An 18,560-nucleotide genomic window follows, 5' to 3' on the forward strand; every position below is an offset into this window, starting at 1 on the left:
CCGATTATAAGCAAATTCAATATGAGGCAAGCATTCTTCCCACATTTTCTTGTTATTCTTCAAAACATCCCTAAGCATGGTAGACAATGTTCTATTGACTACTTCAGTTTTTCCATCAGTTTGGGGATGACATGTAGTACTAAAAAGCAGTTTAGTCCCCAACATAGCCCATAAACATCTCCAAAACTGGCTAAGAAATTTAGTATCACGATCTGAACAATAGTATTTGGCACACCATGCAAGCGAATAATTTCACGAAAGAACAAATCAGCAACATTAATAGCATCATCGCTTTTATGACATGGTATAAAATGTGCCATTTTTGAGAACCTATCCACGACAACAAATATGCTATCCCTCCCCTTCTTTGTTCGAGGTAAATCTAAAACAAAGTCCATAGATATATCCTCCCAAGGAACACTAGGTACAGGCAAATGCATATATAAACCATGAGGATTCAGTCGTGACTTAGCTTTTTGACATGTAGTGCAGCGAGCAACAAAACGCTCAACATCCCGTCTCATCTTTGGCCAAAAGAAATGTGTAGCAAGTATATCCTCCGTCTTCTTCATGCCAAAGTGTCCCCTTAATCCTCCTCCATGTGCCTCCTGCAACAAAAAAAGACGAACGAAGCTAGCTGGAATGCATAGCTTGTTAGCACGAAACACAAATCCAGCATTAACAACGAACTTGTTCCAAGTTCTCCCTTCCTTAGAATTCTGCAATACATCTTTAAATTCAACATCATGCACATATTGATCTTTGATGCTCTCCAAACCAAATATTTTAAACTCAAGTTGTGAAAGCATAGTATAAGGACGAGACAATGCATCAGCAATAACATTTTCTTTACCCTTCTTGTGTTTAATGACATAAGGGAAAGTCTCAATGAATTCAACCCATTTAGCATGTCTACAGGTTAGTTTTGCTTGACTTTTAATGTGTTTCAAAGATTCAAGATCAAAATATATAACAAATTCCTTGGGCCATAAATAATGTTGCCATGTTTCTAAGGTCCGAACAAGAGCATATAATTATTTATCATAAGTAGAATAGTTCAGACTAGGCCCACTGAATTTTTCAGAAAAGTATGCGACATGTTTGCCATCTTGTAATAACACACCTCCTAATCCAGTTCCACTAGCATCACATTCAAGCTCAAAAGTCTTATTAAAATCAGGAAGTTGGAGTAAAGGAGCATGTGTCAACTTATCTTTCAATACCGTGAAGGATTCTTCCTATGCGGTACCCCAAACAAAAGGAACATCCTTCTTTGTAAACTCATTGAGAGGTGCATCAATGGTGCTGAAATCTCTCACAAAATGCTTGTAGAAACCAGCGAGGCCAAGAAAACTCCTCACTTGTGTGACCGTTTTGGGCTGCGGCCAACTCTCAATAGCTTCAATCTTGGCTTTATCAATTTCAATTCCCTGTGGAGTAACAACATAGCCAAGAAAAGATACTCGGTCGGTGCAAAAGGTGCCCTTTCCAAGGTTACCAAACAAACGTGCATCACGTAGAGCAATAAAAACAGCACATAAATGTTCCAAATGTTCCTCCAAAGATTTACTATAAATCAGTATATCATCAAAATTGAATACCACAATTTTCCAATGAAAGCATGTAAAACTTTGTTCATTAATCTTGTGATAGTACTAGGTGCATTAGTTAACCCAAAAGGCATTACTAACCACTCATATAAACGAAACTTAGTTTTAAATGCAGTTTTCCATTCAGCTCCCAATTTCATACGAATTTGATGATATCCAGTACGCAAATCAACTTTGGAGAATATTGTAGAGCCACTCAATTCATCAAGAATATCATCTAGCCTTGGAATAGGATGACGATAGTGAATAGTAATATTATTAATGCCTCTACAATCAAGACACATACGCGATGTACCATCCTTTTTCGGCACTAGAATAATTGGAACAACACAAGGACTAAGGGATTCACGAATATAACCTTTGTCGAGCAGCTCCTGGACTTGACGCATAATCTCCTTTGTCTCCTCTAGATTGGTACACGGTCGGGTAGTGAAGCACCAGGAATTAAGTCAATCTGATGCTCAATCCCTCGAATAGGTGGTAATCCCAGTGGCACGTCATGTGGAAAGATGATAAGCACATTTCATATTTTTTGACACACAAATTCACCATTTCTTGAGATGTGTCCATCTATTCTTGCTAAGAAATATCGACTATTGCATGAAAATCATATAAAAGGATTGTTGACTGGTCACTTGTTTATTTTGCAGAAAAGTGGGACAAGGCACAAAACTCTTCCACTACAAATGATCAAGTGATGGAGTCAAAGAGATGAGCGTGAAGGAAATAAGTAACCGAGGGGCCAAACTAAAGATGGTAGGACCAACTTGGGAAGAAAGAAGGAAGAAGGAGGGCCAAGTGAAAACGTTTAGATCTGATTGGGAGGGCCAAAGAAGGAAGAAGGTGCTTATCTCTTTCTCTGAATTTTCTGTAATAGGAGATGTGTAGTACTTGTAAGGTTCAGATTTTGATAAGTGTTTGTAACCAACTAGTTTGTTCAGTTCATACTTGTTAAATATCATGTCATAAATTCTATGTTCTAAATTGTGTATTTCTTGTTGCTTTGGGAACTAACTAATATGCAATATTTTGTTACTTTGGGAGATACTTGATCTATTATATTTTGGTTCTATCAATTAGTATTCTGCTAGAATATATGTGTGTTCACCTTGTGTACTAGTCCCGTGTACTAGTTAAATCCCAGTACCAGTTAACTGTGTGTGTGTGTTTAATTTTCAGTCTCTGTGACAAATATGTTTGTAATGTCACCATTTCCATTCTTCTATATGTGTTCATGTCCTATTGGTCCCTTTGTGTTACTGTTTTAGTTTCTCATGCCAATAAAAAATAATACCAAAAAGACAGAGAGTATAATCTGAATCTCCCTTCGCTTCTTTTCGTTTACTTTGTCACCGATTTTCTAAAACAATCTTAGATACTTTAGGTTTATTTTCCCTGTAATCGTCACTTAAATTGTCTAGCCTAGCTTTAGCCGAGCATCATCACTGATCGTCTAGTCCCTGTGAAGAACACGACATCCGTAGTTTGGATGAAATATCCCACTACACTTACTATCGATCATTTTGGTGTTGTTGCCGGGGACTAGTGTCGAGTGACCGTGTTATGCTATAGAGTAGGTGTTTCTTCTTTTTCTAGTTTGTGCCATATATATGTGATATATCTCTAACTCCTAACCTTTGTTCTAGTTTATTTCCTCTTTGTTTTCTATTCCTTTTTGCAGGCTAGAACCATCTTCTCGGTTATGGCTTACTATTCAGATCACCATGGATATGCGAGCAACACAGCAAACAACACGGAAAGTTTTCGAGAACTGATAAGTAAGATTTCCCATCAATTAGATGATATAGCTCGACAACTAGAAATAGTTTTTGAGGATAGGCCTAGCTCTTATGATCCTTATTCTAGAGGCCATCCTTATGTTGCTCCTACCTTCCATATTTGTGGATTTCAGGGCCATTTGCCTGCTGAATGTCAGCGTGGTTACTCTCACCCTCCAGATTGTTTTGGCATGAGCTTCGTTCAAGAGCATAGGTCATACCAAAACAATTACTCTAATGGGTGGCCTGAAAACCCAAATATGTCATATAGGAGAAATAACCCTGAGATCTCACCGTTTGCTTCTAGTAATCATATGCAGGGATTTAGGTATGAAGAGGAGAGCAACAACTGTGCACCACAACAATTTTATTCACCTCCTACTCATATACCTCAACACCAGGAGATGTTGCCAATGGAGTTAAATGGTCCTCCATTTGGTCAACCAACACCTTCAACACAAGTGCCCACACAAGATGATTTTGATGATATAGACAAGCTCACATTGCTTAGTCTCGAGTTCACTTGGAGTGCCGAAGATGATCCAATTAGGCCGGTGATACTAGAGGAAATGAAGAATATCAAGAGTGGGAATGAGCTAGTGGAAGAAGTAAGGAAGATTATGAAGAACATCAACGCTGGCAGTACTATCTCCTTCCTCCTTGAGCTGAGTGTTGCCGAGATTCCCCTTTATACATGTGAGGTTCCAATACCGTCACATCCAGCTGAGCAAGATAGCAAGAGTCCAGAGGAAGAAAGACCTCAGATTGAAGAAGAAATACTTGAAGAAAACGAACAAGATGATCCAGAGCTCGAACAACAAAGTGATAAAGTTGAAGACATATCACCTATTACTCTTGAAGAAGCAAAACAAGTTGATGTGATTGAAGATGAAGAACCAGAAATGCATTTTCCCATCGTCATACAGGAGCATGATGCAGCAGGTTTATCTAATCCTCTAGATGACATGCAACTGTTTAATTTCTTTGCTACTACCTTGCATTACATGATATCATCGATTAAGATTGATTTGAAAACTCATTTGCTTGGATATGATGATATATACCCTGTTAGTGGCATTACTCTCATTTGTGATGATCATAGTTACTTTCTTCGTGCTAGTCCTATGCTTAATGAAACATATCATTCCCATGCTAGTCTTGAGCTTAATGATAAATTTCATCCTCATGTTAGTGTCGACCTTGCTGATTTATACCATCCTAAACATGTGATTTATAGCTATGCTTATGTAATTGGATAAACGATTGATGACTTGGTGGGTATTATCCCTATCACTTGCATTGTCTCTTTTGTGGAGTGTTCTTTCAGGTTTTTGCTCCTGCATCGTTCACTTCATGCTGACCAGGTTCCACGTGACATTCCTTGGGACCCTGCCGGACTCAGAGCATCGTGATGAGGAGAAGCAATGGGGAACACATGGAAGAGAGAAGCTGGAGCTTTCATGTGGAAGCAAAAGGAGAAGAGCTGCAGTTTAGAGAGTGATTATACGAGTGCTACATCATCAAGGCCCGGTGAGCTGTTTCATGACCCATTTTGAAATCATCATCCATTGATGCTTGCTGAATTAAATTGCTATTTGGGTTGCTTGTGGCATTTCTTAAATGTTGTCCCACTGAATTTCACCTTTGACATATGGTGCTTGATGAGAATATGCGAACTGATTGTTGAATGCCTTGTAAACTAATGATCTACACCCTGTTTGCTTTGCTGAAAGTAGTGAAAGCTATTAGTTTTGAGTGATCAAATCCCTAGTGCACTAGTAAACTTAATCATTTTCTACTTTTACCTTGATACACTTAGATCATTAAGTGTTAGATGCTGAGTTTGTGCCTATTGTGTTCCCATTGAGAGCAATCACTTTACCACTATGGACTAGTATGATATGTTCCCTGGATAGGTAGCATGTGAACCAGACATGGAGAAGTGATGATTCATGTTTTTGTGCTTATGCGTTATTCATTTAAGATAAGTAATAATGAATAAATAAGTCTGATTACCTACAGTAACATGTCATGTTCCCTGGATCGGTGGCATGTGAAATCTAGTTAGCTTGGTTAGTAGTTAATAATAAAAATTGTAATTGTCAAACCAGGTGTATACCATGTTCTCTTGATTGGTGGTATGTTCCTTTGGGGAGACAAACAAAAAAACTACTAATTTGTCGAGCCAGGTGTACACCATGTTCTCGGGATCGGTGGTATGTTCCTTTGGTGAGACCGATAAAATATTATCATTACTTCCTTCAAATGCAATAAGTGCTTCAACCATAATGTTATGTTCCAGGTAATAAGTTTTTTTTTGGGATCATGCTCTCTTTAGGAACCCTTTTGGCACAATCATCATTTGAACTAGTTGATCTTCTTTTATCATTGTAAAAGTTTAAGATGGTCAACTCTACTAGTATCCTATTGCTTTGAAGCACTCCTAACCATTAATTTTCACTAGCAAAGTTCAAAGCATGCATTATATAGAGATCTACTTCACTTGGACATTCTTTAGTCATCTCACTATTCACTATCTTGCTCTTGTCATATTCCTTTGCTTGAGGACAAGCAAAGATTTAAGTGTGGGGGAACTTGATAAGCGCATTTCATATATATTTTAGGCACACAAATTCACCATTTGTTGACATGTGTCCATCTATTCTTGCTAAGAATTATTGAATATTGCATGAAAAAAAATCATATAAAAGGATTGTTGACTAGTAACTTGTTTATTTTGCAGAAAAGTGCGACAAGGCACAAAACTCTTCTACTAAAAATGATCAAGTGATGGAGTCAAGGAGCTGAGCGTGAAGGAAAGAAGTAACCGAGAGGCCAAACTAAAGATGGTAGGACCAACTTGGGAAGAAAGAAGGAAGAAGGAGGGCCAAAGTGAAAATGTTCAGATCTGATTGGGGGGGGATCAAAATCCCTAGCCGCATCTCCACTGCAATCAGGCCTGTCTTCTCACCCTTCTCCTCCCCGCCTCCTTCTCCACCTCCGGCCGCCGCCACGGCCAAGCCGGCGTGGTGGCGCGCCAGCAGCCTTCATCCACCAGCAGCATCCATCACTAGCACCACCGCACCCCAGCGCCATCCATCAGCACATCACCAGCTCCACCACACGCCACCATCTCCACCATAGTGCCACACTGCCGCACCTCGCGCGCCCGACCAGACGGGTGTCTGGGTACCCGCGCGACTCCACTCCTCCTCCACTGCCGCCTCTGCCGATCCTCCCCTCATCCCTACTGTTGTTCCTCTTCCCTGCTGCTTCTTCTTCATAGCCCTAATGCTGCTTCTTCTCTGAACCTGCTGCTTCTACTGCTTCTTCTACAAGCACCGCTGCTGCTCCCTTCTTCTTGCGCCCCTGCTGCTCCTCTTTCTCCACTCTCCATCCCCACATTGTTGCTACTTCTTCTTGCGAATTCCTGCTCCCTTCGCCTACCTTGCTGCTCCCTGCCACTTCTCTGAACCTTTTACTGCTGCTCCTTCCCCCACGAACCTGCTGCTGCTCCTTCCTCAATCTCCTGCAGCTTCTGTTATCCATCTATCTTGCTGCTGCTTATCTCTTTCTTTGAATTTTCTATAATAGGAGATGTGTAGTACTTGTAAGGTCCAGATTTTGGTAAGTTTTTGGATCCAACTAGTTTGTTCAGTTCGTACTTGTTAAATATCATGTCATAAATTCTATGTTCTGAATAGTGGATTTCGTGTTGCTTTGGGAACTAATTAACATGCAATATTTTGTTACTTTGAGAGATACTTGATCTATTATATATTGGTTCTATCAATTAGTATTCTGCTAGCATATATGTTTGTTCACCTTGTGTACTAGTCCCCAGTACTAGTTAACTTCCAGTACCAGCTAACTATGTGTGTGTGTTTAATTTTCAGTCTCTGTGACAAATATGTTTGTAATGTCACCCATTTCCATTCTGCTATATGTGTTCATGTCCTGGTGTTCTCTTTGTGTTACTGTTTTAGTTTCTCATGCCAATAAAAAATAATACTAAAAAGACAGAGAGTATAATCTGAATCTCCCTTTGCTTCTTTTCATTTACTTTGTCGCTGATTTTCCGAAACGATCTTAGATACTTTAGGTTTATTTTCCCTGTAATCGTCACTTAAATTGTCTAGCCTAGCTTTAGCCGAGCATCATCGCTGATCGTCCAGTCCCTGTGGAGAACACGACATCCGTAGTTTGGACGAAATATCCCACCAAAAATCCCCGCCCCGGCACCCGCCGCTGAGGTGTGAGTAATGGACTTACACTGGGGGCTAAAGCGGGGGCTGCATCGAGGGTTGGGGTCTGGGCAGATCTCCACCACCGTCGGCATGCGCGAAGTGCTCGCCAAAGGCTTATAGCCTGTCGAAGCCTTGGCCCTCTTGGCCGCCCTTTGGGCCAGCGTCTCCGTGTCCCTGTAAAGATGAGATCATGTCAGGAAACATAGCACGACCTGATGGACAAAGACAATGAAGGGCGAGGTGCTTACTCCTCCTCCTCCTCTGGTCTCCTCATCCTCTTCGAGCTGAAGGACCCGAAGTCGAAATCGGCCTCCGTGTCGCTGTCCGAAGGGGAAGGAAAAGGGGATGGGGTCCTGCGCCGCTTGGACAAGGAAGATGCGGCGACCGTTGCCTTCTTCTTTGCTACTGCGGCCCTCGTCTGGTGCCCGGGCTGCGTCTGAGCCTGTTGTCGCTGCGTGGTCCCACCGGACCGGACCCGCTCGCCGGAGCTAGCCCTCCGCAGGACACATTTTCTCCCCGGGGCCTGGGGGTCATCCGTCTCAGTCTGCTCTTCAGCTGACTGCTCGGCCGCGTCTTCAACAGGGGGGCGCCGGTGCTGCTGGCCTCCCTGGCAGACCCCACCCAGTCGGTGAGTTCCTTCTCCTCTGCGGCCGTGTCGGCCTGGTCCTCAATGGTGCCGACGCTGCCGGCCTTCTTGGCGAGTTCGGCCTCCTCCACACTGGCGGCAATATACGTAAGCTCCGCCTTGGTGGTGTCACGGATGAGCAGCGGCTCGTCACGGACATACCTCTCCGACAGGTTGGTAACGAAGGCCCTCAGCCGCTCCACTTCTGGCTCAGCCCAGCTTAGATCGAGGTCGTGTGCATTGAAGTCCGGCATCATAGCAATGTTGGCGGTCTGCCAAGAGTTGTTGCTCAACGGGACCACTCCCGCTGGCAACCCAAACAAAGACCCGCCGGCCTTGACGACCTTCACGGCCTTGCCGGCCTTCTCGGCTTTGCCGGTCCTCTCGAATCCAACGGCCTCGTCGACCTTGAGCTGAAAAAGCCTTTGGCAGAGGTGGGCATGCTGCAGCACCGTGAAATTGTGCTTCAAGCCAGGACGGAGCCTCATGATGTCGGCCACATTCCTAAAGTCCCAGGTCGGCCTCCCCTTGTTGTGCAGTGGGGCAATCCGACGGCGGAGGAAGTCAGCACCAATCATATCAAGGGTGAGCCCGGCCGAATTGAGGCGATGGATCCTGGTGGTGTCCACCGTGAGCTTTTCGCCATTGGCGTCGACATCGCCCCATTCTGTTCTGGGCACCGGCGGCGACCGACGGACCCGGCAAAACTCCTACGGATCTGCCTCCTCAATCCAGCACCACCGTGAAACGTCTCCAACGTATCTATAATTTTTGATTGTTCCATGCTATTATATTATCAACCTTGGATGTTTTATATGCACTTATATGCTATTTTATATGATTTTTGGGACTAACCTATTAACCTAGAACCCAGTGCCAGTTTCTGTTTTTAGCTTGTTTTAAAGTATCGCGGAAAAGAAAAATCAAACGGAGTCCAATTGACTTGAAACTTCACCGAACTTATTTTTGGACCAGAAGAAGCCAACGGAGTATCGGAGTTGTACCAGGAGATTCCCGGGCTGCCCACGAGGGTGGGGGTGCACCCACCCCCCTGGGCGCGCCCCCCTACCTCTTGGACAGCCCGGAGGTCCACCGACGTACTTCTTCCTCCCATATATACCCATATACCCTAAAAACTTCGGGGAGCAGAATAGATTGGGAGTTCCACCGCCAGAAGCCTCTGGGGCCACCGAAAACCAATCTAGACCCGTTCTGGCACCCTGCCGGAGGGGGAAATCCCTCTCCGGTGGCCATCCTCATCATCCCGGTGCTCTCCATGATGAGGAGAGAGTAGTTCTCCCTCGGGGCCGAGGGTATGTACCAGTAGCTATGTGTTTGATCTCTCTCTCTCTCTCTCTCGTGTTCTTGAGGTGGTACGATCTTGATGTATCACGAGCTTTGCTATTATAGTTAGATCTTATGATGTTTCTCCCCCTCTACTCTCTTGTAATAGATTGAGTTTTCCCTTTGAAGTTATCTTATCGGATTGAGTCTTTAAGGATTTGAGAACACTTGATGTATGTCTTGCATGGGATATACGTGGTGACAATGGGTTATTCTATTGATTCACTTGATGTATGTTTTGGTGATCAACTTGCGGGTTCCGCCCATGAACCTATGCATAGGGGTTGGCACACGTTTTCATCTTGACTCTCCAGTAGAAACTTTGGGGCACTCTTTGAAGTACTTCATGTTTGTTTGAATAGATGAATCTGAGATTGTATGATGCATATTGTATAATCATACCCATTGATACTTGAGGTGACATTGGAGTATCTAGGTGACATTAGGGTTTTGGTTGATTTGTGTCTTAAGGTATTATTCTAGTACGAACTCTATGATAGATTGAACGGAAAGAATAGCTTCGTGTTATTTTACTACGGACTCTTGAATAGATCGATCAGAAAGGATAACTTTGAGGTGGTTTCGTACCCTACCTCAATCTCTTCGTTTGTGCTTCGCTATTAGTGACTTTGGAGTGACTCTTGGTTGCATGTTGAGGGATAGTTATATGATCCAATTATGTTATTATTGTTGAGAGAACTTGCACTAGTGAAAGTATGAACCCTAGGCCTTATTTCAACGCATTGCAATACCGTTTGTGCTCACTTTTATCATTAGTTACCTTGCTGTTTTTATATTTTCAGATTACAAAAACCATTATCTACTATCTATATTGTACTTGTATCACCATCTCTTCGCCGAACTAGTGCACCTATACAATTTACTATTGTATTGGGTGTGTTGGGGACACAAGAGACTCTTTGTTATTTGGTTGCAGGGTTGCTTGAGAGAGACTATCTTCATCCTACGCCTCCTACGGATTGATAAACCTTTGGTCATCCACTTGAGGGAAATTTGCTACTATCGTACAAACCTCTGCACTTGGAGGCCCAACAATGTCTACAAGAAGAAGGTTGTGTAGTAGACATCAAGCACTTTTCTGGCGCCGTTGCCGGGGAGGTGAGTGCTTGAAGGTATATCTTTAGATCTTGCAATCGAATCTTTTAGTTTCTTGTTTTATCACTAGTTTAGTTTATAAAAGAAAAATACAAAAAAATGAAATTGAGTTTGCCTCATACGCTTCATCTTTTTAATATGATGAAAAGGAAAATTGTTCTCAAGTGCTATAAGAAGAAGTCTATAAAATGTTTGGCACTAAATCTTTGAATGATGAGCATGATTGCAATGTTGTTAGTATGAACTCTTTCATCATCCATAGTACTAATGATGATTGCACTAGTTATGATGAAAATGTCTCCTATAAACATGTCAATTTTTGTGGAGTGCATTGGGTTTGCAAGTACACACCAAATAGGGAAGATAGATATTGCAAGAGGCATAAGCATTTAGAAACTAAATTGTTGCAAGAAAGGCTAGATATTTGTGCTGAAAATTTAAATTCTCTTAGCCGTACCTTTGAACTTTGCAATGAACGTGATCATTTCAGTACCCAATGAAAATTCGTTTCATGATTGTATCGTGTCCAAAAATTGTGACGACTTGATTTCTCTTGCACATCATAATGAACTTAGTTTGCTCTTGGGTTATGAAGAAATGAAACGTATGACTAAGGTTATTCCAGAATTTGCCCTTTATAGAGTTCTTAATTTTGATCTAGGAGAAATTTATATGTATTGTATGGTGAATTGCATTGAAAATCCTTATATTGCCAATTACATAAAGGAAAGAAAACAAATAGAGGATGAAGAGAATACTAATGAAAGGGAAGAGACTTCCCAATATTCTCCTATTATTTCTTATGATGAATCAGGTAACAAGGAGGAGCCTTCTATTCAACCAATCTCATTAATAAGGATCTACAGAAAGAGGATTAAACCCACACATGATGTGAAGAAGAAAAAGAAAAAAACAGAGAAGCAAAGGTAAAAAGGTATCTCTCCCAAATGATGTTGCTCCTATTACTCCTTGTGATGATGATAATTGCTATACTATTGGTGCTATCCATACTATTAATGATGAGAGTGATTATGCTTATGATATGAAAAGGCCCAAGCTTGGGGATGCTATGTTTGATGAAGATGATGTTTTTGAGAATATATTTTCTGCAATTAATGTTAGCCCCAAGCTTGGGGAAGCTATGTTTAATGAGGATGCTATTTTTAGTCTCTCAAGATTCGATATGCAAATTTATAATGATGATAGCATACCTCCTACTTATGATGATTATATTGATGAAAGTGGGTTTGGAAGAGTGTCAACTTTAGGAATTAATGATCCCACTATTTGGAGGATGATGAATATTATAATATCTATGAAAGTGGATTTGGAGAGGTCATGACTTTATTTAGTGATGTATGCACTATCTTGGAAGAGGTTTCACTTGATTATGATGAGAACAAAGTTGCTACTTATGATGATTATTTTGATAACACGTATGCTATAAAAATTAGTGATGATTATATTTATGAAACTTGTCATGATTATGATTACCCCTTTTTTGAACATTACTCTTTTAATATGGAAACAATTTATAGTATTCGAGTTTCTTATGATACTCCCACTATTGCTTATGTGGAGAGTAATAAAATTTCTATGCTTGTAGATCATGAAAAGAATGCTTTATGTGATGGTTATTTTTTTGAATTCATTAATGATGCTACTGAAAGTTATTATGAGGGAGGAATGTATGCTTGTAGGAGCTGCAATAATATCAAGTTTCCTCTCTACATGTTGAAAATCTTGAAGTGTTGCTTGCTTTACCTTCCTATGCAAGTTGATTCTTGTTCACATAAGTTGGTTGCTCACAAAATCCCTATGAATAGGAAGTTGATTAGACTTAAATGTGCTAGTCATATTCTTCATGATGCTCTCTTTATGTTTCAATTCTTATCTTTTATGTGAGCATCATTGAAATCATCATGCCTAGCTAGGGGAGTTAAACGTTAGCTCTTGTTGGGAGGCAACCCAATTTTATTTTTGTTCCCGTTTAGTAATAAATAATTCATCTAGCCTCTGTTTAGATGTGGTTTTATGTTTTAATTAGTGTTTGTGCCAAGTAAAGACTTTAGGACCTTCTTGGGTGATGGTTATTTGACCTGCTGTAAAAAACAGAAAGTATGCGCTCATGGGAATAATTTTCATTTCTTACGAGAGAGAGAGATAAAATACCAATTCCACTTCCAGTAGATTAATAAACAAATTTCCTAGGACTTCCTAATTTCTCAAGATTTTATGAGTTACAGAAGTATTCGAATCCTACAGATTACTACAGACTGTTCTGTTTTTGACAGATTCTATTTCTATCTGTTGTTTGCTTACTTTGATGAATCTATGAGTAGTACCGGAGGGTATGAACCACAGAGAAGTTGGAATTCAGTAGATATTACACCAATATGAATTTAGAATGAGTTCAAAACAGTACCTAAGTGGTGATTTATTGTCTTATACTAACGGAGCTTACGAGTTTTCTGTTAAGTTTTGTGTTGTGAAGTTTTCAAGTTTTGGGTAAATATTCGATGGACTATGGAATAAGGAGTGGCAAGAGCCTTAGCTTGGGGATGCCCAAGGAACCCCAAGGTAATATTCAAGGACAACCAAAAGCCTAAGCTTGGGGATGCCCCGGAAGGCATCCCCTCTTTCGTCTTCGTTCATTGGTAACTTTACTTGGAGCTATATTTTTATTCACCACATGATATGTGTTTTGCTTGGAGCGTCAATTTATTTTATTTTGTTTTGCTTGCTGTTTGAATAAAGTATCAATATCTTAAATTCTTAAATGTTAGAGAGTCTTCACATAGTTTCATAATTATTCAACTACTCATTGATCTTCACTTACATCTTTCAGAGTAGTTTGTCATTTGCCCTAGTGTTTCACTTATATCTTTTAGAGCACGGTGGTGGTTTTATTCTATAGAAACAAATGAACTCTCATGCGTCACTTATATTATTCTGAGAGTCCTAAACAGCATGGTAATTTGCTTTGGTTACGAATTTAGTCCGAATATTATGGGCATCCAAGAGGGATATAATAAAAACTTTCATATGAAGTGCATTGAATACTATGAGAAGTTTGATACTTGATGATTGTTTTGAGATATGAGGATGGTAATATTAGAGTCATGCTAGTGAGTAGTTGTGAATTTGAGAGATACTTGTGTTAAAGTTTGTGATTCCCGTAGCATGCACGTATGGTGAACCGTTATGTGATGAAGTCCGAGCATGATTTATTTATTGATTGTCTTCCTTATGAGTGGCGGTCGGGGACGAGCGATGGTATTTTACTACCAATCTATCCCCCTAGGAGCATGCGCATAGTACTTTGTTTTCATAACTAATAGATTTTTGCAATAAGTATGTGAGTTCTTTATGACTAATGGTGAATCCATGGATTATCCGCACTCTCACCCTTCCACCATTGCTAGCCTCTCTATTATCGCGCAACTTTCGCCGGTACCATAAACCCACCATAGATCTTCCTCAAAACAACCACCATACCTACCTATTATGGCATTTCCATAGCCATTCCGAGATATATTGCAATGCAACTTTCCACCGTTCCGTTATTATGACACACTTCATCATTGTCATATTGCTTTGCAAGAACATGTAGTTGACATCGTATTTGTGGCAAAGCCACCGTTCATAATACTTCCATACATGTCACTCTTGATTCATTGCACATCCCGGTACACCGCCGGAGACATTCATATAGAGTCATATTTTGTTCAAAGTATCGAGTTGTAATTCTTGAGTTATAAGTAAATAAAAGTGTGATGATCATCATTACTAGAGCATTTTCCCACTGAGGAAAGGATGATGGAGACTATGATTCCCCCACAAGTCGGGATAAGACTCTGGATGAAAAATAAAAAAAGGCCATAAAAAAGAGAAAAGGCCCAAATAAAAAAATAAAATAAAAAAAATATAAAAATATAAAAATGAGAGAAAAAGATAGAAGGGGAAATGCTACTATCCTTTTACCACACTTGTGCTTCAAAGTAGCACCATGATCTTCATGATAGAGAGTCTCCTATGTTGTCACTTTCATATACTAGTGGGAATCTTTCATTATAGAACTTGGCTTGTATATTCCAATGATGGGCTTCCTCAAAATGCCCTAGATCTTTGTGAGCAAGCGAGTTGGATGCACTCCCACTAGTTTCTTTTGTAGAGCTTTCATAAATTTATAGCTCTAGTGCATCTGTTGCATGGCAATCCCTACTCACTCACATTGATATCTATTGATAGGCATCTCCATAGCCCGTTGATACACCTAGTTGATGTGAGACTATCTTCTCCTTTTTGTCTTCTCCACAACCACCATTCTATTCCACCTATAGTGTTATGTCCATGGCTCGCTCATGTATTGCGTGAAGATTGAAAAAGTTTGAGAACATCAGAAGTACGAAACAATTGCTTGGCTTGTCATCGAGGTTGTGCATGATTTAAATATTTTGTGTGGTGAAGATAGAGCATAGCCAGACTATATGATTTTGTAGGGATAGCTTTCTTTGGCCATGTTATTTTGAGAAGACATGATTACTTGGTTAGTATGCTTGAAGTATTATTATTTTAATGTAAATATTAAACTTTCATCTTGAATCTTATGGAGCTGAATATTCTTGCCACAATAAAGAGAACTACATGGATAAATATGTTAGGTAGCATTACACATCAAAAATTCTGTTTTTATCATTTACCTACTCGAGGACGAGCAGGAATTAAGCTTGGGGATGCTGATAGGTCTCCAACGTATCTATAATTTTTTATTGTTCCATGCTATTATATTATCAACCTTGGATGTTTTATATGCATTTATATGCTATTTTATATGATTTTTGGGACTAACCTATTAACCTAGAGCCCAGTGCCAGTTTCTGTTTTTACCTTGTTTTAGAGTATCGCAGAAAAGGAAAATCAAACGGAGTCCAATTAACCTGAAACTTCACGGAACTTATTTTTGGAACAGAAGAAGCCCACCGAGTATCAGAGTTGGACCAGGAGAGTCCTGGGCTGCCCACGAGGGTGGGGGGCGCGCCCCCCTGCCTCGTGGACAGCCCAAAGGTCCACCGACGTACTTCTTCCTCCCATATATACCCATATAACCTAAAAACTTCGGGGAGCAGAATAGATCGGGAGTTCCGCCGCCAGAAGCCTCCGTAGCCACCGAAAACGAATCTAGACTCGTTCCGGCACCCTGCCGGAGGGGGAAATCCCTCTGCGGTGGCCATGATCATCATCATCCCGGTGCTCTCCATGACGAGGAAGGAGTATTTCTCCCTCGGGGCTGAGGGTATGTACCAGTAGCTATGTGTTTGATCTCTCTCTCTCTCATGTTCTGGAGGTGGTACGATCTTGATGTATCGCGAGCTTTGCTATTATAGTTGGATCTTATGATGTTTCTCCCCCTCTACTCTCTTGTGGTGGATTGAGTTTTCCCTTTGAATTTATCTTATCGGATTGAGTCTTTAAGGATTTGAGAACACTTGATGTATGTCTTGCGTGGGATAAGCGTGGTGACAATGGGATATTCTATTGATTCACTTGATGTATGTTTTGGTGATCAACTTGCGGGTTCCGCCCATTAACCTATGCATAGGGGTTGGCACACGTTTTCGTCTTGACTCTTCGGTAGAAACTTTGGGGAACTCTTTGAAGTACTTTGTGTTGGTTTGAATAGATGAATCTGAGATTGTGTGATGCATATTGTATAATCATACCCACGGATACTTGAGGTGACATTGGAGTATCTAGGTAACGTTAGGGTTTTGGTTGATTTGTGTCTTAAGGTGTTATTCTAGTACGTACTCTATGATAGATTGAACGGAAAGAATAGCTTCATGTTATTTTACTACGGATTCTTGAATAGATCGATCAGAAAGGATAACTTTGAGGTGGTTTCGTACCCTACCATAATCTCTTCGTTTGTTCTCCGCTATTAGTGACTTTGGAGTGACTCTTTGTTGCATGTTGAGGGATAGTTATATGATCCAATTATGTTATTATTGTTGAGAGAACTTGCACTAGTGAAAGTATGAACCCTAGGCCTTGTTTCGATGCATTGCAATATGGTTTGTGCTCACTTTTATCATTAGTTACCTTGCTGTTTTTATATTTTCATATTACAAAAACCATTATCTACTATCTATATTGCACTTGTATCACCATCTCTTCGTCGAACTAGTGCACCTATACAATTTACTATTGTATTGGGTGTGTTGGGGACACAAGAGACTCTTTGTTATTTGGTTGCAGGGTTGCTTGAGAGAGTCTATCTTCATCCTATGCCTCCTGCGGATTGATAAACCTTAGGTCATCCACTTGAGGGAAATTTGCTACTGTCCTACAAACCTCTGCACTTGGAGGCCCAACATCGTCTACAAGAAGAAGGTTGTGTAGTAGACATCACACCGGCCCCGCCACTCTTCCCACCGCTCCTTCTGGGCACCTTCTGGGTACGTGCCCTGGCTGGATGTAAGGACAGAAGTAGTGGCGGAAGAGCGTCGTGCCGGGGAGCACTCCGACGAAGCCCTCGCAGAGATGGGTGAAGAAGGCCATGCACGCCATGAAATTTGGCGTGAAGTCAAAAAGGTGAAAGACGTAGGTATGCATAATGTCATTGAAGAAATCGGAGAAAGGGGGGCAGAGCCAGCAGGAGAAGTAATCAACGAAGAAGGGGTACCGATTCGGGCCGTCCTTGGCGAAGGCGGTGGGGATGATGCGCGTGGCGGGGTGCCCCGATGTCTCCCTTCCCCACAGGGGCCTGAACATGTCCCTGAGAACGAGTGCGTCGACCGTCGAGGTGAAGAAGGCGCACTACGTTCGAAGCACCAATTTGCTCTCCTGCGCCTCCTTCCCTCCGTCGTCTTTGGCCGCTCCCTTGCCCTTGCCAGTCTTGGGCGCCATGGCGGCTAGGAGGGGGTGAGGGTTCAAGGGTAATGGGGGCACGGCAGTGGCGAGCGGGGGTGAGATCTTCGACTTGTGTTCGGAGAAGAGTAGGGGAATGGCAGTTCCGATTTTGAGAAGGCACAGGGGGTAAATGAGTAGCGCCCCTACAGTTCTACCTTTTTATGGGGAAGACGCGGGCCGCCTCTTTACTATTCACCATGATGTGACACAAGCATGCTGCAACCGCCCCACGCACGACCCCCACGTCACACATTCAACGCGGGTCGTGGGGAAGCACAACTGCCGGAGGAGCTACCACAGTTAAAACCCCGCCACGCGTGCCCGTGCACTGTTCTCGGCCTAGCCCAACAACGCTCTGCATTTATGTGTGGCCCTCGCCCGGGGGCTCGTGTCGGTGTAAAAAAGTAGGGGCCTTCTATACCCCTTTACTTGTGCACGGGCGGTCGTAGCCGCACCTGCGACCACGCTTGGCGGGGCAGAGGAAACGAACATACAAAACTACCCGAGCAGCACTGAAGCCAGAGGCGCGAAGAGGAAAGGGACAAGATGGGTTTCCCCTGGCAAGAGCCTTGCCGGGGACGACCTACACTGCCCCAGCAAGACCATTACCGGCGCAACTTGCCCATCACCATTGAGACCGCCACCTTTGAGCCTGAGGATTATGACGCCATCGAGAACGTCAAGACCAATGCTCAGGAGCGCCTGCTACGCCTTGAGCTTGCGTTGGTTTTCCCCGAAGAGGAAGGGATGATGCAGCAGAGTAGCGTAAGTATTTCCCTCAGTTTTTGAGAACCAAGTTATCAATCCAGTAGGAGGTCAGGCTCAAGTCCCTCATACCTGCACAAAACGATAGCTACTCACAACCAACGCGATTAGGGGTTGTCAATCCCTTCACGGTCACTTACGAGAGTGAGATCTGATAGATATA

Source organism: Triticum urartu, chromosome 6 (genome assembly GCF_003073215.2).
Source record: "Triticum urartu cultivar G1812 chromosome 6, Tu2.1, whole genome shotgun sequence".
Classification (NCBI taxonomy): Eukaryota; Viridiplantae; Streptophyta; class Magnoliopsida; order Poales; family Poaceae; genus Triticum; species Triticum urartu.